This window comes from Hemitrygon akajei, chromosome 1, assembly GCF_048418815.1.
Source record: "Hemitrygon akajei chromosome 1, sHemAka1.3, whole genome shotgun sequence".
NCBI lineage: Eukaryota > Metazoa > Chordata > Chondrichthyes > Myliobatiformes > Dasyatidae > Hemitrygon > Hemitrygon akajei.
The window spans coordinates 107,796,380-107,820,832 of NC_133124.1; the positions used below are offsets into that span (position 1 = coordinate 107,796,380).

A 24,453-nucleotide genomic window follows, 5' to 3' on the forward strand; every position below is an offset into this window, starting at 1 on the left:
AATTTTACATGCAATTTATAGATAAATCATAGAACATAGAAATCTACAACACATTACAGGCCTTTCGGCCTACATTGTTGTGTGGATCATGTAACCTACTCTCGAAACTGCCTCGAATTTCCCTACTGCATCACCCTCTATTTTTAAGCTCCATGTCCCTATCTAAGAGTCTCTTAAAAGACCCTATTATATCTGCCTCTACCACTGTCACTGGCAGTACATTCCGCACTGTGTGAAAAACGTACCTCTGACATCCCCCTTGTACCTACTTCCAAGCACCTTAAAACTATGCCCCTCGTGTTAGCCATTTCAGCCCTGGGAAAAAGCCTTTGGCTGTCCACACGAACAATGCCTCTCATCATCTTATACACCTCTATCGGGTCACTTCTCATCCTCTCTCATTCCTAAGAGAAAAGGCAAGTTTACTCAACCTATTCTCATTAGGCATGATCTCCAATCCAGGCAACATGAGTCACAGAAAGTTAGAATGAAGGTACAGCATATAATTAGGAAGGTTTTTACTTTGCACGGAGGATGAAATACAAAATAAAAAATTCTGACTACAATTCTGCAAAATTTGATAAGACCAAGGTTTGGAACAGCCCGTGTTCCAAGCTTTAACTGGTCATGCTCCCCATTTCTTTCTGCATTAGATTGATGACTGCATTAGTGCTGCTTTATACACCTATGCTGAGCACATCAGTTTCATAAACTGCCTCCAACTTCCACCCAACCCTTAAATTCACTAAGTTTATTTCTGATACCTCTCTCCCCTTTCTCAATCTCTCTGTCTCCATCTCTGAAGACAAACTGTCTATCAACATCTTTTATATCTCACAGCTATCTTGGCTATATTTCATCCCACCCTATTACCTATAAAAATGCCATTCGCTTTTCTCAGTTCCTTCAACTCAGCCGCATCTGTTCTCAGGATGAGGGATGTACTCCCTCTTCAAAGAATGGGATTTCCTTTCCTCCACCATTGATGCTGCCCTCACTTGCATCTCCTTCATTTTCTGAACATCCACCTTTACCCATGTTCCCACCACCTTAACTGGAATAGAGTTTTTCTTGTCCTTAACTTCAATTCCATGTGCCTCCCCATCCAGCATATCATTCTCCCCAGCTTCTGTCATCATCAATGGTATCCTACCACCAAACACATCTTTACCTCCCCCCAACTCTTCACATTCCTCAGGGATCGCTCACTCCATGATTTCTTTGTCCATTTGTCCTTCACCTCCAATCTCCCTCTGGCATTATCCCTGAAAGCAGGAGTACCTGCCCATTCCCCTCCCCTCTTATCTCCATTAATGGCCCGAACAGTCCTTACAGGTGAGGCAACACTTTACCTGCAAGTCTGTCAGGGTCACCTACTACATCCAGTGCTTCCACTGTGGCCTCCTCTACATCAATGAGATCTGATGTAGATTGGGAAACACGTTGTCAAGTACCTTTGCTCCATCCACAATGAGCAGAATTTCCTGGTGGCTAATGATTTTAATTCCAATCCCCATTCCATTCCTACATGTTGGTCCATAGCCTCCTCTATTCTCAGGTTGGTGGAGCAACAGCTCTTATTCCACCTGTGTAGTCTCCAGCTTGACAGCATGAACATTGACTTGTCTAACTTTCCATAATTTTTCCCCTTCCCCTCTTACCTCTTCTCTTCTCAACTGCATATCAACCCCCATCCCCGGTGCCCTTCCTCCTTTCCTCCATGGTCCACTCCCGTCTCCTATCAGCTTTCTTCTTCTTCAACCATTTACCTCTTCCACCTATCACCTCCCAGCTTCTCACGTCTTCAACCCCCCCCCCCCCCCCCACCCACCAACTTTCCCAGTCAACTGGCTTCACCTATCACATTCTAGCTTATACTCCTTCCATTTCCTTCACCACCTTATTCTGGTTTCTTTCCTCTTCCTTTCCAGTCCTGATGCAGGGTCTCGGCCCAAAAATTTGACTCCCTTTATTCATTTCCATTGATGCTGTCTGACCTGCTGAGTTCTTCCATCATTTTGTATGCATTACTCTGGATTTCCAGCATCTGCAGAATCTTAAGAGTGGGGAATGGAGGGGGTGGGGGTGTTGGGGTGGGAATTATCGGATGTTAAAGAAATCAATGTTCATACCATCAGGTTGGAGGCCACCCAGACAAAATATGAGGTGTTCTCCTCCAACCTGAGAGTGGCCTTATAATGGCAGTAGAGGAGGCTATGAACCAATATATTAGAATGGGGGTGGGGATTGGAATTAAAATGATTGGCTTTTGGGAAATCCTGCTTGTTGTGAATGGAGTAAAGGTACTTGACAAAGCAGTACTCTAATCTATGTTGGGTCTGTCAATAGAGGAGGCCACATTGGGAGCACCAGATACAGTAAATAACCCTGAGAGACCTGCAGGAGAAGTGTTGCCTCACCTGGAACGACTGTTTTATGCCCCTGAACAGAGGTATTGGAAGTGGTAAATGGGCAGATGTAGCACTTCTTCCCCTTTTGGGGAAAATTGCCAGAAGGGAGGTTAGGGGGAAAGGACTAATAGACAAGGGAATCACAGGGAAAGTGACCCTTACAGAAAGCAGATGGTTGGGGGAGGGAGATAAAATTGTGTTTGGTAGTAGGAACCTGTTGAAGTTGGTAGAAGTTGTGGGGAGTGGTGCAGCTTCTTACTTCATCCCTCTTCTCCCATCCACCTGACATCACCTATCACCTTCTAGCTTGTATTCCTTCCCCTCGTCCCAAAACATCAACTGATTATTCCTTTCCATAGATGCTGTTTGACCTGCTGAGTTCCTCCAGAGTGTCACTCTGCAGAATCTCCGGCGTTTTTGGTAAGACCATGGCTGGAGTAGTTGGTACTGATTTTATCCCTTATTTTAGAAAGAATATATTTGCATTGGAGGCAATTCTAAGGAGTTCACCATTTTAACTCCTGGCTTAAAGGTTTTGGTTTTTGAGGAAACATTGACCAGGTTTGGTCTATGCTCACTGGAGATTGGTAAAATGACAGGTAGTCTTATCAAAACATTTCTGAAAAAGATAGATACTGAGAGGATGTTAGCTCTTGTGGAAGAATCTAGAACAAGGAAACATAATTTGAAATTAGGAGATGGGGATGAGAAAGAATCTCTTCTCTTAGAAGGTTATAATTATTTGGATTTCTGTGGAGATTGGGTTATTAAGTATATTCAGCATTGAGATAGATTTTCAGTGTAAAAGTAGGCTATCAGTAGGAAAAGCATTGAATCCAAGACAAAAACCATCATGTTTTTAATTGCACAATGCTTCCAGACGCTATATGGTCTATTCCCTCTCCTATTTCTTTTATGTTCCTAATTTATTAAACCTCAGTGACTGGGATTGCAATCAGCTGAACTAGCCTGATATTGAACTCAAAGGCTAGTTTGATATTGAACTCAAAAACACAGTTCCCCAATTATTTCCAGACACAGCTTTTAAATAATTATAACTCTTAGGATGAAGTTTGTTAGATTTGTTTATATTAAGAGGACCGTTTCAATACATTTCTTTGCAAAGAACTTACCTGCCTTGTTGCCAAGGATTATTGTGTGTTTAAAAACTGAAAGGCTCAGTACAAGATCATTGAATTTGATTTCAAGATTTTGTTGGACTCTGGTTTACAAACTTGTTGCTAGGGTAAATAAAACCCCAAAGCAAGATTGAGACTGTAGGTGGCTTTTTAAAGTCCAGTATTTAGTCAAAAAACATTTACCGTATTTGAGGAAGAATGGATTACTGGAATATGGGAAATGGGTGAAAAGAAGTAGGACACTTATAGAATGAAGATGGGTACAGGCAGTCCCCAGGTTACGTACGAGTTCTGTTCCTGAGTCTGTCTTTAAGTCGGATTTGTATGTAAGTCGGAACAAGTACATCCGGTATTATTTAGCATCAGTTTGTCAAACGTTTGTCTTAGTATATAGTATATATTTTACCTTTCTATGCATATAAAACACTTAAGAAATGTATGTATTCCAATAATTAAACCACTGCATTGCTTAGTAATAATTGTAGCTTTCATCCAGGCAGGGCCTTTCACATACTCCATTATTCTAACTTTATCCTTTAAAATTGTTCCAATCGTTGACCAACTGTAGCCTAACGCTTTTCCAATGACCGATGGTGTTTCACCTCTTTCCAAATGCTTTATTATTTCCACTTTATTTTCAATTGCGATCGCTTCCCATCAACGGAACAGAAACATTGCGAGCGGCAGGTCCCAAGCTGCGCCAGCTCCTGAGGTCTGCTGGGTCCTAAGGACCACTGCACTGAGACAGGTTAAATGGGACAAGTGGGGGCTGTGCTGGGTTTGGGTATTTGATCCTCCACAATATTATTTAAACTGGAGGTGGCAGTGTTTTATTTCTACGAGGTCGAGTTGCGAGCTCGACATCAACCTGGTACAGGAGTGATCTGTCACTGGATCAAACTCAGAAACTTCCGTTCTTCAGCCCGGCGCTGATCTCACTGTGCCACCAGCTGACCGGAATGGGGGGGGGGGGGCGGGGTCAGGGTGAATCTTACTAAGAAAAATTTAAGTCAAATACAAAGTTAAAAACTCAACACAGTGTCAACAGCAACAACTTAAAATGGCAGACGGCGTCGCGATCCGACTTAAAATGGCGGACAGCATTCTCCTTCCTCGGTTCCTAAGTACGAGTTGTCCGTAAGTCGGACATTCGTAACTCGGGGACTACCTGTACTTGTTTCCAGGCAGTTCTATGAGAGTCTAACTCAATTGACAAGGATGTTTAATTGGACTGAACCACTTGAGTTAATGGAGCAACTAGGTTTCTAAAATGGCAATGAATTTAAAAATATTTGGCTAAATGGTTGTTGTATTACTGGTTTGTTGTTCCTTTTCGCGCTTTCTGGTGCTTTGGGCAGCATTTTTGCAGTTTCCGTAGCATTTGACTTTTTTTTTATGAGGCGGAGCTCCTAGCTTAACCCAGAATGTTTTCAAACTTTGGATCATTTGCCTCAAAGTCCGGTGCTGATGTCACACCACCACCAGCCACCTATTACTGGTTTAACAATCTAGAAAACGTAACTTCTACGATGGGAGATAGAAAAGGCATGTAGGAAACACAATGTTATAATAGTCATGAGGGGGATTTCAAAATGCAGGTAGATAGGAAATCAGGTTGGCGCTGGATCCCAAGAAAAGGAATTCTTAATATGCATACAAGGTGGCTTTTTAGAGCACTAGAGAAAAGATAATTCTGCATTGGGTTTTGTGTAATGAACCATATTCAATTCGCACACTTAAAGTAAAAGCAGCGTTGGGAGGCAGTGATAATAATTTGATAGAATTTACCCTGCAGTTTGAGAGGGAGAAGCTAAAATTGGATATATCGGTATTGCAGTTGGGTAAGGTTAATTACAGAATCTTGAGATAGGAGCTGGCCAAAAATTGATTGGAAGGTGACACTAGTAGAGATGTTGATAGAGCACCACTGGCTGGAGTTTCTGGAAGTAATTTGAAAGACCAGGGATGAGTTCACCCCATATAAAAAGTATTGAAAAGGGAGGATGAGGCAACTGTGGCTGCCAAGGGAAATGAAAGACAGCATTAAAACATGAAAGGGCATACAATACAGAAAAAAAATTAGTGGGAATCTACAGGATTGGGAAGCATTCAAAAACCAATGATGGCAACTAAAAAAGTGATAAGAGAAAAGATGAAATATTAAGGTATGCAAGCCAATAGTATCAAAGAGGATACCAAAAGGCAAGAGTGGACAATGGAAAATGACGCTGGAGAGGTAGTAATAGGGAACAAAGAAATGGTGGATGAACTGGATAAATATTTTGCGTCAGTCTTCACTGTGTAAGACACCAACAACGTAACAGAAATTCAAGAGTGTTGGGGCAGAAGTAAGTGTAGTCACTATTACTAAGGAGAAGGTGCTTGGAAAGTTGAAAGGTCTGAAGGTCAATAACTCACCTTGACTAGATGGACTGCTCCCTAGGACTCTCAAAGAGGTAGCTGAAGAGATTGTGGAAGCGTTAATGGTAATCTTACAGGAATCACTAGACTCTGGAATAGTTTCCAGTGGACTGGAAGTTCACAAATGTCACTCTACTCTTTAAAGAACAGGGAGGAAAAGACATTAAATTATTGGCCATTTAGCCTGACTTCAGTAGTTAGCAAAATGTTGAAGTTCATTATTAAGCATGAGGTTTCAAGGTACACATTTCACGGTACATTTGGAGATACACAATAGGCTGAAGTTGATAGATTTCATCAATATTGGATGCAACTGAACAGCCCTTTTAAATTTGTATTTGCAAGCAATGACATTACACAGTGTATGAAGGGAAGTAACAGGTAATTAATTTCAGGATGGAATCTAGGTCTAGGAAATCGCACAGAGAGAGAACATGGAGTGAAATTAAGGCATCACCTTAGATAGGATAATTTGGGGACCTCAGTGAAGTGTCAGATCAGCAAGTAAGAGGTAATGAATTGGGTTAAAATCTGAGGCCAGTTGGGGAATTGTTGCAGTGGTGAAGCCCTGAAGGAGAGGGACTAAGTAGAGAATCTACTTGGGTGGGGAATCATGGTTAGAACCTGCTCAGAGTACAGCACTTTTCAAATCTGCATGTTCTGATTATGTCCAATGATAAGTGCACGCCAAAATACCTTGACATTGCTATTAAGTCAGAGTACTTCATAGAGAATGACTTTTTCTTCCACATAAATTTGCTATAGAAACCAAAGTTCAATGTAAATTTTATTTCAAAGTACATATATATCACCAAATACAACCCTGAGATTCATTTTCTTGTGGGCATACTCAATAAATCTACAGAATAATAACCATAATGGTAACAATGAAAGACTGTCCAACTACGATGTTCAACCAGAGTGCAAAAGTCAACAAAAATATAAAAAAAGACCCTCCACGTATGATCTGGACTTTTCAGAACATGCGATAGAGTCCTTAAAAGATGACTGAGGGGTAGTAACTGTTCCTGAACCTGGTGATGCAGGTCCTGAAGTTCTTGTACCTTCTTCCTGATGGCAGCACAAAGAGAGGACTTTTCCTTGGTGGTGAGGTTTCTGATAATGAATGCTGCTTTCCTGCAAAAGTGTTTCATGACAATATGCTCAGTGTTTGGGAGGGCTTTACCCATGATGGACAAGGCTGTTAACACTAGTTTTTGTAGGATTTTCTGTTCAAAGGCATTGGTGTATCCATACAAAGCTGTGATGCAGTTACTATACTCTCCACTACATATCTATAGAGGTTTGTCAGAGTTTTAGATGTCATGCGAATCTTCACAAGCCCCAAAGAAAGTAGAGGTGCCACAGTACTTTCTTCATAATTGCACTTAAGTGCTGGACCCAGGACAGATCCTCTGAAATGATAGGACCAAGGAATTTAAAGCTACTGACCATCTCCACCTCTGATCCCCCAATAACAACGGACTCATGGAACTCTGGTTTCCTCCTCTTCTAGTCAATAATCAGCTCCTTGGTCTTGCTGACACTGAGTAAGAGGTTGTTACTATGACGAGTTGCACCTGAACTGGAGGAGAACCAATATCCTGGCTGGGAAGTTTGCTGATGCTACTCAGGAGAGTTTAACCAGAGCCACAGGTCAGTAAGGGAAGAATCAAACCAGAAGGTAGATGTCAGGGAAAGTATTGAAAGGCAAGATCAAAATAACAGGTATAATGGGTCAGATAGTTTGAAGTATGTATATTTTAATGCTAGGAATATTAAGGGTAAGGTTGATGAACTTAGTTCACAGTACTATGATGTTGTAGCCATTACTGAAACTTAGTTGAGAGAGGGGCAGAAATGGGTGATTAATGCACCAGGTTTTCAAAGTTTTAGAAAAAGAGGAGGTGGGGGGGCAGTGTTGCTGGGACAATATCACAGCTGCACTCATAAATAGGGGGTACTACAGACCCCCTATTCGCTACCAGGACATTGAGCAACAGATTAAGGAAATTTGTATAAATACTAGGATTGCTGCTTGGGGGGTTTCAACTTCCATAGTATAAACTGGGACCTTCTTAGTACAAGGGGTTTAGATGGGGCAGAATTTGTTAAGTGTTACCAGGAAGTTTTCTTAAATTAATGTGCAGACTGTCCAACAAGAGGAGCTGAACCTGGATTTGGGTAATGAGCCTGACCAGGTTACTAATCTTTCAATGGGAAAATAGTTAGGGGACAGTGTCCATAACTCATTAACTTTCAGGGTAGCTATAGATAAGGATAGTCATGGCCCTTGTGGGAGAGTTTTAAAGTAGGGCAAATTACATGGGCATTAGGGAGGAACTAAGAAGTATTAATTGGCAACACCCTTTCTCTGACAAGTCTACATCCCACTTGGAGGGTCTTTAAAGATCAATTGCACAGAATACAGGAGGGGTCTGTTCTTGTTAGAAGGATGGAGATGGAAAGTTAAGAGAAGCTTGGATGTCCAGAGAGGTGATGAATTTAGTCAAAAAAGGAAAAGTACGTAAAGCTTTGGAAGTTAGGATAAAACAAAGCACATGAGTTTAAAGAAGCCAAAAAAGAACTAAAGCAGGGAATTAGGAAAGCCAGGAGGGATCATGAGAAGTCCTCGGCGAGTAGGATTAAGGTGAATCCCAGGGCATTCGATACATACATAGTAAGAGGATAACTCGGGAGAGAGATAGACCACTCAAGGATAAGGGGGAATGTTTGCTTGGCTGCAGAGAATATGAGTGCGGTACTTAATAAGTACTTTGCTTTCGTATTTACCGAGGAAAAGAATATGCAAGCTCAGGAGATAAGTTTATAAATATGTTAGAGCATTTAGAGGTCAAGGAGGACAAAGTGTTGGGTCATTTCTAATGAGTATTAGGGTGAATAAGTCCCCAGAGCCTGATGGGATTTACATCAGGTTATTCAAGGAGGTAAGAGACTAGATTGCTGGGCCCTTGACTAGTATCTTCCTGTCCTCTCTAGCCACAGGCGAGGTCCCGGAGGACTGCTGAATGGCTAATATACCTCTATTTAAGAAAGGAACAAGGGAAAATCAGAGGAACTATAGACCAGTGCGTCTCACATCAGTTATAGGGAAATTGATGGAAAAAAATACTTAGGAATAGAATACAGGTAGTCCCCAAGTTATGAACGTCCGACTTATGGACAACTCGTACTTATGAACTGAGGAAGGAGAACGCCGTCTGCCATTTTAAGTCAGATTGTGACACTGTCTGCCATTTTAAGTCATTGCTGTTGACACTGTGTTGAGTGTGTAATTTTGTATTTGTCTTAAATTTTTCTTAGCAAGATTCACCCTGACCCCGCGCCACGCCACGCCCCCCCCCCCCCCCCCCCCCGTTCTGGTCAGCTGGTGCCACAGTGAGATCAGCGCTGGGCTGGAGAACGGAGATTCCCGAGTTCGATCCAGTGACAGACCACTTCCATGCCCGGTTGATGTCGATCCAGTGACTCCCGAACCATCCGTGCTGGGTTGATGTCGAGCTCGCAACTCGACCTCGTAAAAAAAACACTGCCACCTCCAGTTTAAATTTCCACGTGGAATATTGTGGAGGATCAAATATCCAAATCCAGCACAGCTCCCACTTATCCCATTTAACCTGTCTCAGTGTGAAGTTTAGGTCCCAGGGAATTCAGTGCGATGGTCCTTACGACCCAGCGGATCTCGGAAGCCGGTGCAGCTCGGGATTCGCTGGCCACAGTGTTTCTGTTCCATTGATGGGAAGCGATCGCGATTGACAATAAAGTGGAAATAATAAAGCGTTTGGAAAGAGGTGAACGTCATCGGTCACTGGAAAAGCGTTAGGCTACAGTCGGTCAACAATCGGAACAATTTTAAAGGATAAAGTGAGAATAATGGAGCATGTGAAAGGCCCTGCCCCGATGAAAACTACAATTATTTCAAAGCAATGCAGTGGTTTAATTATTGGAATATATATGTTTCTTGTGTTTTATATGCATAGAAAGGTACAATATATACTATATACTAAGACAAACATTTGACTAACTGACGCTAAATAATACCGGATGTACTTGTTCCATATAACAACAATTCTTGGCTATTATATAACCATATAACAATCACAGCACGGAAACAGGCCATTCCGGCCCTCCTAGTCCGTGCCGAACTCTTAATCTCACCTAGTCCCACCTACCCGCACTCAGCCCATAACCCTCCACTCCTTTCCTGTCCATATACCTATCCAATTTTACCTTAAATGACACAACTGAACTGGCCTCTACTACTTCTACAGGAAGCTCATTCCACACAACTATCACTCTCTGAGTAAAGAAATACCCCCTCGTGTTTCCCTTAAACTTTTGCCCCCTAACTCTCAAATCATGTCCTCTCGTTTGAATCTCCCCTACTCTCAATGGAAACAGCCTATTCATGTCAACTCTATCTATCCCTCTCAACATTTTAAATACCTCGATCAAATCCCCCCTCAACCTTCTACGCTCCAATGAATAGAGACCTAACTTGTTCAACCTTTCTCTGTAACTTAAGTGCTGAAACCCAGGTAACATCCTAGTAAATCGTCTCTGCACTCTCTCTAATTTATTGATATCTTTCCTATAATTCGGTGACCAGAACTGTACACAATATTCCAAATTTGGCCTTACCAATGCCTTGTACAATTTTAACATTACATCCCAACTTCTGTACTCAATGCTCTGATTTATAAAGGCCAGCGTTCCAAAAGCCTTCTTCACCACCCTATCTACATGAGACTCCACCTTCAGGGAACTATGCACTGTTATTCCTAGATCTCTCTGTTCCACTGCATTCCTCAATGCCCTACCATTTACCCTGTATGTTCTATTTGGATTATTCCTGCCAAAATGTAGAACCTCACACTTCTCAGCATTAAACTCCATCTGCCAACGTTCAGCCCATTCTTCTAACCGGCATAAATCTCCCTGCGAGCTTTGAAAACCCTCCTCATTATCCACAACACCTCCTACCTTAGTATCATCAGCATACTTACTAATCCAATTTACCACCCCATCATCCAGATCATTTATGTATATTACAAACAACATTGGGCCCAAAACAGATCCCTGAGGCACCCCGCTAGTCACCGGCCTCCATCCCGATAAACAATTATCCACCACTACTCTCTGGCATCTCCCATCTAGCCACTGTTGAATCCATTTTATTACTCCAGCATTAATACCTAATGACTGAACCTTCTTAACTAACCTTCCATGTGGAACTTTGTCAAAGGCCTTGCTGAAGTCCATATAGACTACATCCACTGCCTTACCCTCGTCAACATTCCTCGTAACTACTTCAAAAAATTCAATAAGGTTTGTCAAACATGACCTTCCACGTACAAATCCATGCCAGCTACTCCTAATCAGATCCTGTCCAGCCAGATAATTATAAATACTATCTCTAAGAATACTTTCCATTAATTTACCCACCACTGATGTCAAACTGACAGGTCTATAATTGCCAGGCTTACTTCTAGAACCCTTTTTAAACAATGGAACCACATGAGCAATACGCCAATCCTCCAGCACAATCCCCGTTTCTAATGACATCTGAAAGATCTCCGTCAGAGCTCCTGCTATCTCTACACAAACTTCCCTCAAGGTCCTGGGGAATATCCAGTCAGGACCTGGAGATTTATCCACTTTTAAATTTCTTAAAAGCGCCAGTACTTCCACCTCTTTAATTGTCATAGGTTCCATAACTTTCTTACTTGTTTCCCACACCTTACACCATTCAATATCCTTCTCCTTAGTGAATACCGAAGAGAAGAAATCGTTCAAAATCTCTCCCATCTCCCTCGGCTCCACACATAGCTGACCATCCTGATTCTCTAAGGGACCAATTTTATCCCTCTGTAGAAACTTCTGGTGTCCTCTTTAATACTATTGGTAATCTTACTTTCGTATTCCGTTTTTATCTTCTTAATGACATTTTTTAGTTGCCTTCTATTGGTACTTTAAAGCTTCCCAATCCTCTAACATCCAACTAATTTTTTCTCTATTATATACCATCTCTTTAGCTTTAATGTTGGCTTTGACTTCCTTTATTAGCCATGGTTCTGTCATCTTGCCTTTAGAATACTTCTTCCTCTTTGGGATGTATCTATCCTGTGCCTTCTCAATTGCTTCCAGAAATTCCAGCTATTGCTGTTCTGCCATCATCCTTGCCAGTGTTCTTTTCCAGATAATTCTGACTAACTCCTCTCTCATACCTTGGTAATTCCCTTTACTCCACTGTGATACTGATACATCTGACTTTAGCTTCTCCTCCTTAAGCTCTCAAATCAATTCCAGTTCAATGCACCACACCCAATCCAGAATAGCTGATCCCCTAGTGGGCTCAACCACGAGCTGCTCTAAAATGCCATCTCTTAGACATTATTGAAACTCCCCCTCTTGGAATCCAGCACCAACCTGATTTTTCCAGTCTACCTGCATATTGAAATCCCCCATGACTATTATAACATCACCCTTTTGGAATGCATTTTCCATCTCCTGTTGTAATTTGTAGACCACATCCTTACTAGTGTTTGTGGGACTGTATACAACTCCCATCAGAGTCTTTTTACCCTTGCTGTTCCTTAGCTCAATCAACAATGATTCAACACCTTCCTATGTCACCTCTTTCTAATGATTTAATTCCATTTTTACCAACAGAGCCACACCGCCCCCTCTGCCTTCCTCCCTGTCCTTTCAATACAATGGGTATCCTTGGACATTAAGCTCCCTCATAAAACTTCTTTCAGCCAACATTATACATGCCAATCTGTAATGGTGCTACAAGTTCATTGACCTTATTCTGTATACTGTGCACATTCAAATAGAAAACCTTCAGTCCTGTATTCACCCTTTTCAATTTTGTCTGCCTTTTACACTGCAACTTATCCTGTTGACTATAACTTTGCCCTATCACAGCCTCTCCTCACTACACAGTGCCTCTGTTTGTAAACCAGCTACCTCATCTTCAGCACTATTATCTACAATACTTCTTGCATTGAAATATAGGCAGCTCAAGACACTAGTTACACCATGCTCAATTTTTTTTATTCCTAACATTGTCAGATGTCTTACCAACATCTCCCTCCACAAACTCTCCACTAACTGTTCTGGCACTCTGATTCCCAGCCCCTGCAACTCTAGTTTAAACCCCACCACAAAGCATTAACAAATCTTCCCACTAGGATATTAGTCCCCCTCCAGATCAGGTGCAAACCATCCCTTCTGTACAGGTCTTGCCTTCCTTGAAAAAGAGCCCAATGATCCAAAAATGTTTTGCCCTCCCTCCCACACCAACTTCTTAGCTACATATTAAACTGTATAATCTTCCTTGTTCTGGCCTCACTAGCACATGGCACAGGTAGCAGTCCTGAGATCACAACCCTGGAAGTCCTGCCCTTTATCTTAGCACTTAACTCCCTGAACTCTCTATGCAGAACCTTGTTACTCGTCCTACCCATGTCATTGGTACCTACATGGACCATGACTTCTGGCTGTTCACCCTCCCACTTAATAATGTTGAGGACTTCATCCGAGATGTCCTGGACCCTGGAACCCAGGAGGCAATGTACCATCCAGAAATCTCAGTCTCGCCCACAGAACCTCTTGTCTCTTTCCCCTAATGAGTCCCTTATCACCACAACATGCCTTTTCATCCCCCTTCTGAGACACAGAGGCAGTCTCAGTGCCAGAAACCCAACCACTGCGACTTCCCTTTGTACATCATCTCCCCAACAGTATCCAAAGTGATATACCTGTTGTTGAGGGGATGGCCACAGGAGTACTCTCCACTGGCTCCTTAACCCCTTTCCCCTTCCTAACTGTCATTCAATCTCCTATGTCCTGCACCTTGGCAGTAAATACCACTCTATATGTTCTACTTATCACCCCTTCAGTCTCCCAAATGACCTGGAGTTCATCTAGTTCCAGCTCCAAAACAGATTGTTAGAAGCTGCAACTGGATGCACTTTTCACAGTTGTAGTCATCAGGGAAGCTGGAGGTCTCCCTGCCTTCCCACATCCCTCAAGAAGAGTATTTCAATATCCTGCCTGGCATCTCTAACATCCTAGCTGATTCTAGTATAGAAGGGAAGGAAAAAAAATGCACCTAGAGCTAAAGCCTCAAGATCACCACTCTGACTTTCTTCACTCAGACAACCATCGCTGTACTTGCCCCTGCCTTCCTTTAATTTGCTATTGCTAATCAATCGCAACCTCCAATTGTCCACTGGTCAAAGCTCTTTTTCACTGTACTAATTTATTTTCATTTAAAGGTGCAGCATAGTAACAGGCCCTTCAAGTACAAGATGCAAAGTACAAGGACATTGGTGTTTCTGTTTTTTAAAATGAAACTTTAATGAAGGATCCCTTCTGTCCTCTGAGGTGAACTTAAAAAGACAATTACAATTCCTGTGGTAAACAACCGGACTGTGGGACGCTTATGTCCATGCTGCGGGCTCACCACACCTGCTGCTGCTCTAGTTGCACTTACCAATTGGCTGTTTGCTCCCCAACACCAGCTGCTGCTCACCAAAATGGTGTAAATGGCAAGCTCTGCACCCTGAAATACATGACCAGAGTATCAGAATATCTCTGACTTTCACATACCATGAAAAATACTTGACATCTATCAAAAACAGAAGAATGAAAGCATGAGCATACATTTAAAATAAATATTCAAATACATGTATGATAACAACTGAATAGACTTAAATTAACTGAATTCCAAAGAAGGAGGTGATAGGGTTGGAGGCAGAGAAAACAAATCAAGGAAGTGCCCACTAACTCCTGGACTGCTCAGGTTGGGGAAAGTTCATTCACTACCTATGGCAGTCAATTACATTAGCATTATCAAGTACCACACCATCAACATCCTGGAAGTTACCATTTACTAAACTCAGATTGATTCTCCACATCAATATCATGGCTACAAGAGCAGGTCAGAAGCTGAGTATTCTGCACTGGGTACTTCACCTCCTGTTCCCCACCATTTGTAAAGCACAATTCAGGACTAAATAGCCCACCTCATTGACACCTTATCAATAACTCTAAAAATTTTGTTCTTCCACCACTAAATTACAGTGGCTGCAGCATGTACGATTTATGGTATGCAGTGCATTTGCTTGTCTAGGCTATTGTGATAGCACAATAAAGCCTGTAATATATACCTTTAAGCAAACACATAGAAACACCACTACCTGTATATTACCCTCTAAGTCTAACACCATCTTGATTTGCAATTACATTACCAGTCCTTCACTATCACTGAGTTTAATTCCTAGAAGTCCTTTTCCAACAGTACTCTCAGAGTACCTTCAAAATGAATGCACTGTTTCAAGAATGCAAATCAGCACCACCTTCTCAAATATAATTAGAGATGGACAATGAATGCTACCCTAACTAGCATTGCCTGGGTCCCATAAAATGCAAAAATTTGAAAAGAAAATTAAAACCAGTTATATTCTTTTCTGTGCTGAAACTAGTTGCCACATTTCTCCCATTACACAGTGACTGCACTTCAAAAGTACTTAACTGGCTAGCACTCCAAGATGTCCTGAAGTCATAAAATACTCTACCTAAATGCACACTCTTACATTGGAAGCTAAACTTGCTCCTAGGCAAGTAATATATTCATGGGTGATGGAGAATAGGGCACAGCAGATTCCATACTCATTCTTGCCAGGAAATGCCATATTTCAATTCCAAACTCTCAAATCTTTCAATGGAATCCTAATTTCTGCCAACTTGTTGAACTAATCTTTAAAAAAAAAGTAATAACAGTACAAAAAAAGTATCATCTTTAACATTAAAAGTGTCTGTTGAATGTTAGATTTGCTTCCTCAATGATTAGATCTATTTTAAGATTAAATGTGCTCCCAGTGGAGCAAACAAGGAACTTCTCACATCCGAATCTAGTGACTGCTGCTTGCTCTACACTTGGCTCACTAAAAATAGATCTTGACAGTAATGTATAAATAAAAAAAGCCTGGCCTTGCCAGTAAGGCTAGGTATAAGACAGATGTTAACTTTACAATCCAAGTGATATTACTCCTAGTGACAAAAAGGATCAAGGTCTGAAATGAATGTCCAACTCAAACCTGACCCCCCTGGATGTGTTCACTTAAAACTCAGACCAAACCTTGGGAGGAAGAAAGAGTGAAATATAGAAAATGACAAGGAAATGTACATGGATGGATCACCAGATAAACTGATCTTAACTCATTTGGCTTGAGGATGTCTAATGACCAGGACACCAGGGAGAATTTCCATTATCATCTTCAAGTACAGGTGGTGAGTTCTGAGATAGCTGGCAGGGTTTATTATTTGATTCAGAGGGTGGCACATCTATTATCTTATAATGACACCGAAGGAAGCTATATAACCCACAGGACCAGTGCAGCCACCACGACAGTCCTATTCCCCCTCACCTTATTCCCTGCACACCTACTCTCTCTCATATTTGCCCATCGATGCACTGTTTTAATACTTTTTTCAATTAACTACAAAAAGTGAATACTTACATCAGGCAGTTAACCGACCAGCATGTCATTGGGTTGAGGGAGGAAACCCTTCCTGTCAAGGAAAAAGTGTGCAAAATCCACAAAGAAGGCTCCCAAGGCCAGGACTGAAACCAAATTCCAGGTGCTGAGAGGCAACAGTACTCACTGCTGTGCCACTGTGACATCTAATATCACAATGATGTCATATTGTTTCAGACCATTTCTCACTACTCACTGTCAGCCTGGATTAGGTAATCAAACTTTAGGCATGGATCTTGAATTTATCTTTTGACCAAAAAGTTGCAGTGCTCAATATGCAAGACTGATTCTATTTACCTCCTTGTGCTTGTCATCTTACACCATAAGACATAGAGCTATAGAAAGCTACAGCACAGAAACAAGCTCTTCTGTTTAGTCTGTTCAGAACCATTTAAACTACTTCGTCCAACTGTTCTGCACTAGGACCATTGTCCTCCATACCCCTCCCATCCATGTATAAATCCAAACTTCTAAGAAATGTTGAAATCAAAATTGCATCCACACTCTCACCACCCTCTGAATGAAGATTCCACTCATGTTCCCCATAAACATTTCACCTTTCACCATTAACCCATGACCTCTGGTTGTAGTCTCACCCAACCTCAGTGGAAAAAGCCTGCTTGCATTTACAAATTTCACAACACATGCTGGTGATAATAAACCTGATTCTGATTTTACTTCATCTATACCCCTCAAAACCTCTATCAAATCTCCCTCAATCTTCTACGTTCTTAGAAATAAATTTAATACCTATTCAATCTTTCCTTATAACTCAGATCCTCCAGTCCCAGCAACATGCTTGTAAATTTTCTCTGTACTCTTTCCATCTTTACTGTAGGTAAGTGACAAAAACTGCACACAATACTCCCAATTAGGCCTCACCAATGTTTTACGCAACTCCAACATACCATCCCATCTCCTGTACTCAGTATTTTGATCTATGAAGGCCAATGTGCCAAGAGACTTCTTTGCAACCCTATCTACCTGTGACATCACTTTCAAGGAATTATGGATCTGTATTCCCTTTGTGCAACAGCACTGCTCAGTGTCATACTGCTCACTGTGGAAAACCTACCCTGGTTGGTCCTCCCAAAGAGCAACACCTCACACTTGTCTGCATTAAATTCCATCTCACATTTTTTTCAACCCTTTTTTTCCAGCTGGTCTATATCCTGCTGCAAGTTTTAATAGTCTTCCTCGCTGTCCATTACACCCCTAATCTTGGTGTCATCCACAAATCAGCTGATCCAGTTAACCAGGTTATCACCAAGTCACTGACATAGATGACAAACAACAGACTCAGCACTGATCCCTGCGGCACTCAACTAGTCACAGGCCTCCAGTCAGAGAGGCAACCATCTAGTACAACTCTCTGGCTTCTCCCGCAAGCCAATGTCTAATCCAGTTTATTACCTCATCTTGAATACCAAGCAACTGAACCTTTTTGACCAACCTACCACGCAGGGCCTTGCCAAATGTCTTGCTGAAGTCCATGTTGACAATATCCATTGCCTTGCCTTCATTAACTTTTCTGATAACTTCTTTGAAAAACTCTATTATAAAATTGGTTAGACACGATCTACCACACATAAAGACATGCTGACTATCCCTAATCATTTGTTATCTATCCAATCACGTTCTCACTAATGATGTCAGGCTCATCGGCCTATCACTTACTGGTTTATTTTTAAAACCTTTCTTAAATAGCAGAACATTAGCGATCCTCTAATCCTCTGGTACCTCAACTATCACCAAGGATGATTTAAATATCTCTGCTAGGGCCTCAGCAATATCTGCACCCACCTCCCACAGGGTCCTTGTCTGACCCTCTGGATTAGTCTACCCCAATTTGCTTCAAAACAGCAAACACCACCTCCTCTGTAGTCTGCATAGGGTCTATGAACTCACTGCTGCTTTGCCTCGCTTCTATTGGCTGTGTATCCATCTCCCAAGAAAATATAGATGCAAAAAATCCATGCATAGATTACTAGTCTGATCTACCACAGGACCAGTGTTGTACCTTGCAATCCTTTTGCTCTTAATATATCTGTAGAAGCTCTTAGGATTCTCCTTAAGCTTGTCTACACAAACTTCTGTCACCTGCCCTGTCTCATTCCATTATAGCAATTCAAGTATTGCACACTCTCTCATTGGGACATCTATGTACAGATTGAGGAAGCTTTGCTGAACGTATTTGTCAAACTCTAACCCATCTAGTCATTTTACAGTATGGCTGTCCCAGTCAATACGTGGGAAGTTAAATCACCTACTATAACAACCTTATGTTTCTTACAACAGTCTACAAACTCTCTACAAGTTTGTACCTCTAAATCCTGGAGATTGTTGGGTAGCCCCTTTAACATGGTCATGCTTTTCTTATTATGGCTACAATATCATAATTCCATGATCCATGTACTGAGTTCATCTGCAAAGAAGTATATGAAACTCAGAACATTAATCGCACCATACTCAACCTTGTGCTTCCTGACTTTGTCTGAGATCTTAACAATATCTGTCTCCACAAGTACTTCACTATCTCTTCTGACACTCTGATTCCTGTCCCCCTGCAATTCTAGTTTAAACCCCATCAAGCAGAACTTACCCCACTAGGATAATAGTCCCTCTCCAGTTCAGGTGGAAACCATCTCTTCTGTACAAGTCCCACCTTCTCTGGAAGAGAGCCCAATGATTAAAAAAAAAATCTGATGCCCTCTCTCTTACACTAACTTCTTAGATAGATTTTAAACTGTATGATCTTCCTATTTCTGGCCTCACTAGCACATGGCATGGGTAGCAATACTGGGATCACAACCCTGGAGGCCCTTCCTTTAACTTAGAACCTAACTCTCTGAACTCACTTTACAGAACCTTATCCCTCTTCCTACCTATGTCATTGGTACCTAAATGGACCGTGATCTCTGGCTGCTCACCCTCCCACTTGAGAATGCTGAGGACTTGATATGAGATGTCTTGGACCCTGGCAATCAGGAAGCAACATACCGTCCAGGAATCTCGTTCGCATCCACAAAACCTCCTTTCTGTTCCCTTAACTAATGAATTCCCCTATCACCACAGTTTGCCTCTTCTCCCCACTTACCTTCTGAGCCATAGAGCCAAACTCAGTGCCAGAGACCCAACTACTGTGACATGCCACTGCTAGGTCATCCTCCCAACAGTATCCAGCGGCATACCTGTTGTTTAGGGGTACACTGCACAGGCTGTTCAACTTTTTTCAACCTCCTGACTATCAAACAGTTTCCTGGGTCCTGTACCTTGGGTGTAACTACCTCTCTATATGTCCTGTTTATCACAGCCCCAGCCTCCCACATGATCTACAGTTCATCTAGTTCCAGCTCCAACTCCTTAACATGGAGTTAGAAGCTGCAGCTGGATGCACTTCTTGCAGGTAAAATCATCAGGGACACTGGAAGTTCACTGCTCTAACTGTGTCATTAGAAAGAAGGAAACAATAAATGAGGTTAAAAAAAATCTACTTACAGCTTTTTGCCTTCTCTCACTCAAGCCTCCCCTCACTGAAGCCTTGAAAAGCTAAAGCCTCAATTCCCCACTCCAACAAAGGCTGCTCTGCTTGCCCACTTCTTATTTTATTTGCCCTTGATAATGAATTCCAATTTCTGTTTGACCACAGTTCAAATGCCAAAACTCCCGCAAAGTGTTGCTTTTTAATGCACACTTGGCAACCTGTGTGAGTCACTTCTTCTCTCACTCCTGACCTCTGATAGGCCACTGTTCAAATGCCCATAGGATCAGAATTTGGCCATTTGGCCCATCAAGTGTGATCTACCATTCAATCATTGTTGACTTACTATTCCTTCAAACCCATTCTCCTTTTTCCCCTGTAACTTTTGACACTCTTACATCCTCTCCACATCCATTATATCAATATTCTGTAGGTTTCAGTCAGACTCCACCCTCATCCTTTTAAATTCCAGTGAGTACAGTACCAGAGCCATCAAATGCTCCTCATACATTAACCCTTTCATCCTCAGGATGACCCTCTTAAACCTCCTGTGGACCCTCTCCAATTCCAGCATATCATTCCTTAAATATGGGGCCCAAAACTGCTCACAGTACTCCACGTGGTCTAGCCAATGCCTCCATTCATTACATCCTTGCTCTTATATTCTAGTCCTCTCAAAAGGAATATGAACATTGCATCGACTCAACTTGCAAGTTAATTTTTAGGGAATCCTGCACTAGGACACTGAAGTCCCTTTGCATATCCAATTTCTGATTTTTACCCCATCTTGAAAATTGTCTGTCTTTCTTCCTTCTACCAGAGTAGAATGAACATACACATTCCCATACTGTATTCCATCTGCCATTTCTTTGCTCATCCTCTTAATCCGTACAAGTCCTTCGGCAGACTCCTTTCTTCCTCAACACTACCTATCCCTCCATCTATCTTTGTATCATCTTAAAACTATGCCATAAAGCCATCAATTTCATCAACCAGATCATAAACATATAACATGAAAAGTACTGGACATAACACTGACCCCTGTGGCATACCACTAGTCACCAGCAGTTAACCAGAAAGAGCACAGTTTACTCCCACTCTTTGCCTTCTGCCAGTCAGCCAAACTTCTATCCTTTCTAGTACCTTTTCCGTAATATCCAGGGCTCCTATCCTTTTTAGCAGCCTCGTGTGCGGCTTCCTTATCAACGGTGCCACACGTTATTTTTATTTCTTGAAGATAAAATATAAACTCCCTTAGAACTAATTAACTAAGAAAATACCTACACATTCATTCATTTTTCACTTAACATGCTTCCCAGCATTTACGATAGCAATCCTTCCATAATCTAAGAGTAACAAAAGCCAAGAATATATTTTCTCCCCAGTTAATTCAGGAATATAGTTCAATAGTAAATTCACCCATCTGCCATGTCAGGGAGAAATTGTTCTTTCTGCATCTTATATAAACCAAGGACAAATAAATAAAACAGGGCTATTGGTCACTGATAATCTAGAAGAACTTTAAAGTGGGTTTATGGAAATGAATAACCTAAAAACATTGTGAAGCAGCAGAAGTATTTGTAAGTAAATTTACATTTTGTTATACTACATTGTAAATGCTCCTTCCATGGCTGTAACCTACTTACCAGTTGATTGGACAGTTAATCTTACCGTAAAACCAAATATCTGCCTTTCAGGTATGTAAAGGGTACTAAGAAGCAACATACTAAAAGCAGAAGCATTAGACCAAACCTAGCAGGAAAATCATTGATAACATTGCACTGCCCAGAATTATGAGTGGGACATGTGCCTGATCAGCTCACACCAGACGAAGATCTTGGTCATGATATCGCACATTTACTTTCCAAAATGAGAGGGAATCAGGAATTGGATAGAAATGCTCCACACAGGCATTAACAGGCTCAGTTGAAATTAATGGGTGGTAAACAGAAAGCTTCCCTGTCGAGCCTGGAGTAAGACATGGCTGCACACACTTTAACTGGTTTGTATGTTGTATCAGGCCCTTTGGCAAATTCATCAGAAAAGACACGGGTATAAGAGGAATAATAATGCCTGGCAATGGAGGCATTCAGAACTTTAGTCTGTCTACAGCCACAGGAGATTACAGATCCTATCATCTGGAGCAACAAAAAAAAAACAAAATAGTGGAGGAACCTAGCTTATCAAGCAGCATCTGTGGATAGAAAGAGATAATAGACTTTTTGAGTTGAAACTCTGCATCAGAACAGTCTACATGTAACATCACCATCAGACCCATAGTCCATCAGCATCTACAACCAATCTGAGCCGGCCTCAAGAAACCAAAATCAATCACGACTGAGCCCACATTCTTTGGCAACTGACACAACCAATCCTTTGTTCCTTCATCATCAGGTCTGGAAATATGGCTTGGAGGAGCTGGGGGTTGGGGATGGAGGTGCATGTTGGTAGTTGGAAATGGTGTGGGGGCTATGTAAGAATTGGCTGGCCCAGATAGCCAAGGTAAAGCAACAATTGGGTACTTGGAAGCAATGAACCTTCTCAATATCCAGCAAGAACCTGATCCTTAGGTGCAAGGTGCACTCAGCATTGCTGTATTTGAACACACATGGCCCATTCCTTGTTCTTGCATTGCGGTAATTATTTCAGATGGAGAGCCCTTGTCCTGATATCCACTTTTGTGTCAGGCTGCATTAAGTTCTGCACAGAACCAGTGTGAGGTTCATCCTGTCCCCAGTGAGAAGGACTGATCTGGTCTCATTGCTGTGCAATGTTGCATTTATTTGTATCATACCACACCGCTTCTCCTTTGTAGAAAGGTTTCCGCAGAAAAATATTTTGGTCATTGGTTCATCAGGCATTAATCAACATGTAATGTCTTACAGGCCTGACAAGAGAAGGACATCATGGATCTATACAGTGGTTTCCCAGGCGCACAGTCAGTCATTTGGCAGAATGCCTCATCTCCAGTACTGACAACTCACAAACAAACATCAGGACTTGCTTGGCTGAGAGGGACATTCCCTATCAGATCCTCCCTGCACAGCCAGAGTTCTCACTCCCATTGCACACTGCTTTCAAGATGGCTGTGGTGCACTTGAGATGATTGTTTATCTCTTGAGGACTGTGTATTTGCCAAGGCCTGGAAAAGAAGGCAGTGACTCTCATCGAGGTGTCTCCTGAGCACGTAGGCAATAGAGGGCTCCGTTCCATGGGCTGATCCCAGGGTCACACACAATGACAAAAATCAACTGCTGCAAAATCTTCAACTCAGTGAAAGATGCAGTTTGGTCCACCTGAAACTTGTTTTCCAGTAAAAGGAGTTGTGGCACGTCCCGGTGTGCAGGAATATGTGCTGAGGACACATAGAAGTTCAGTGCCCCCACTGCAAAGACTTTGTGGGGAAAGACCATAGTTAAGGTCCTACCATTCTTGGACACAGTCCTATGTATCTTGGCTGAGTCCTGTGTATCATCAGTGTTTGCACTTCATGGGTGAATTGTTAAAAGAGGGAAAAATAAATAAGTATCATTAATGCAAATTTAAGAGTGTCCTGACTTGATGGTACAATGAACGTAAGAAAAGATAGGTACTTGTATTTTAGAGACTAAAGTATATTTTTGGAATAAAAAAGATAAAGGACCAAAGCAATGAGATGAGGCATATTTGTTTCATATATCTGTAAGGTACAGTATATCCTGAAACGTAGTCCAAGTGTATTCAATAGCAAGTTTCAAAAGGAAATTGGATATATATTCAACGAAATAAACAAAAATAAATGTGAGCACAAACAACAAATAATTGGGATTAGATTAATAATTTCTTTAAAATTACTGGCACAACATGGAAACATGAATGGCCGCTTCCTGTTCTGTAAGATTCAGTATTGGCAAAGACCTGGAGGAATACCAAATCATGCTGTTGTCCCTAAAAAACTCAACGCGTTATCATACTATAGCGTTATATATTAATCCAATTGGTCACAGTCTATTGTCTGGGCATTGTATCAAGTTTAAAAAATGAAAGTGCCCGGAGGTTGACGAACGATTTATGAAATTGCCCCTCAACCTCCCAACACTAAATTTTTAAAAAGTTCACGTTAAACTCAATTCCTTTATTTGTGGCAGCATTTTCTTTCCAATTTATCTTTCTGTATCGAATTAACAAACTGAGATATTGGCAAGCGTGCTTGGACGTCTAGTCCGATGCAGATTTTTTAAAATTTTAGATTAAAAGTCGTAACAAGAATTATTTCAGAAAACAAATACAAACCTGATCAGTTTCAGCAGCAGCTCCTCACAAACGAAACATAATAAAATATCTCTTATGTCAGTCAGTTTCATAAACCGGCACGACACTTTCAGTTGGCCCGGATGACTGTCAATTTCACAGGAAAGTCCCAGTCGCATCGAAAAAAACTGTTCTCGGTT

At 41.6% G+C, this 24,453-nt stretch overlaps 1 long non-coding RNA gene across 4 annotated transcripts in view; it reads right to left on the reverse strand.

The window, feature by feature from the left end:
• Positions 1-24,418, reverse strand: part of LOC140729542 (uncharacterized) — a 65,882-nt gene extending 41,464 nt beyond the window's left edge. For 3 of the 4 annotated variants that reach the window (XR_012099348.1, XR_012099347.1, XR_012099349.1), the window contains exons 1-2: positions 24,296-24,418; positions 14,496-14,564 (exon numbers count right to left, since the gene is read on the reverse strand). This is a non-coding gene — a long non-coding RNA (uncharacterized lncRNA). The remainder of the gene's footprint in view (positions 1-14,495; positions 14,565-24,295) is intronic. The other variant, XR_012099350.1, reaches the window with a different exon arrangement.
• Between the last annotated feature and the right edge of the window lie 35 nt (positions 24,419-24,453).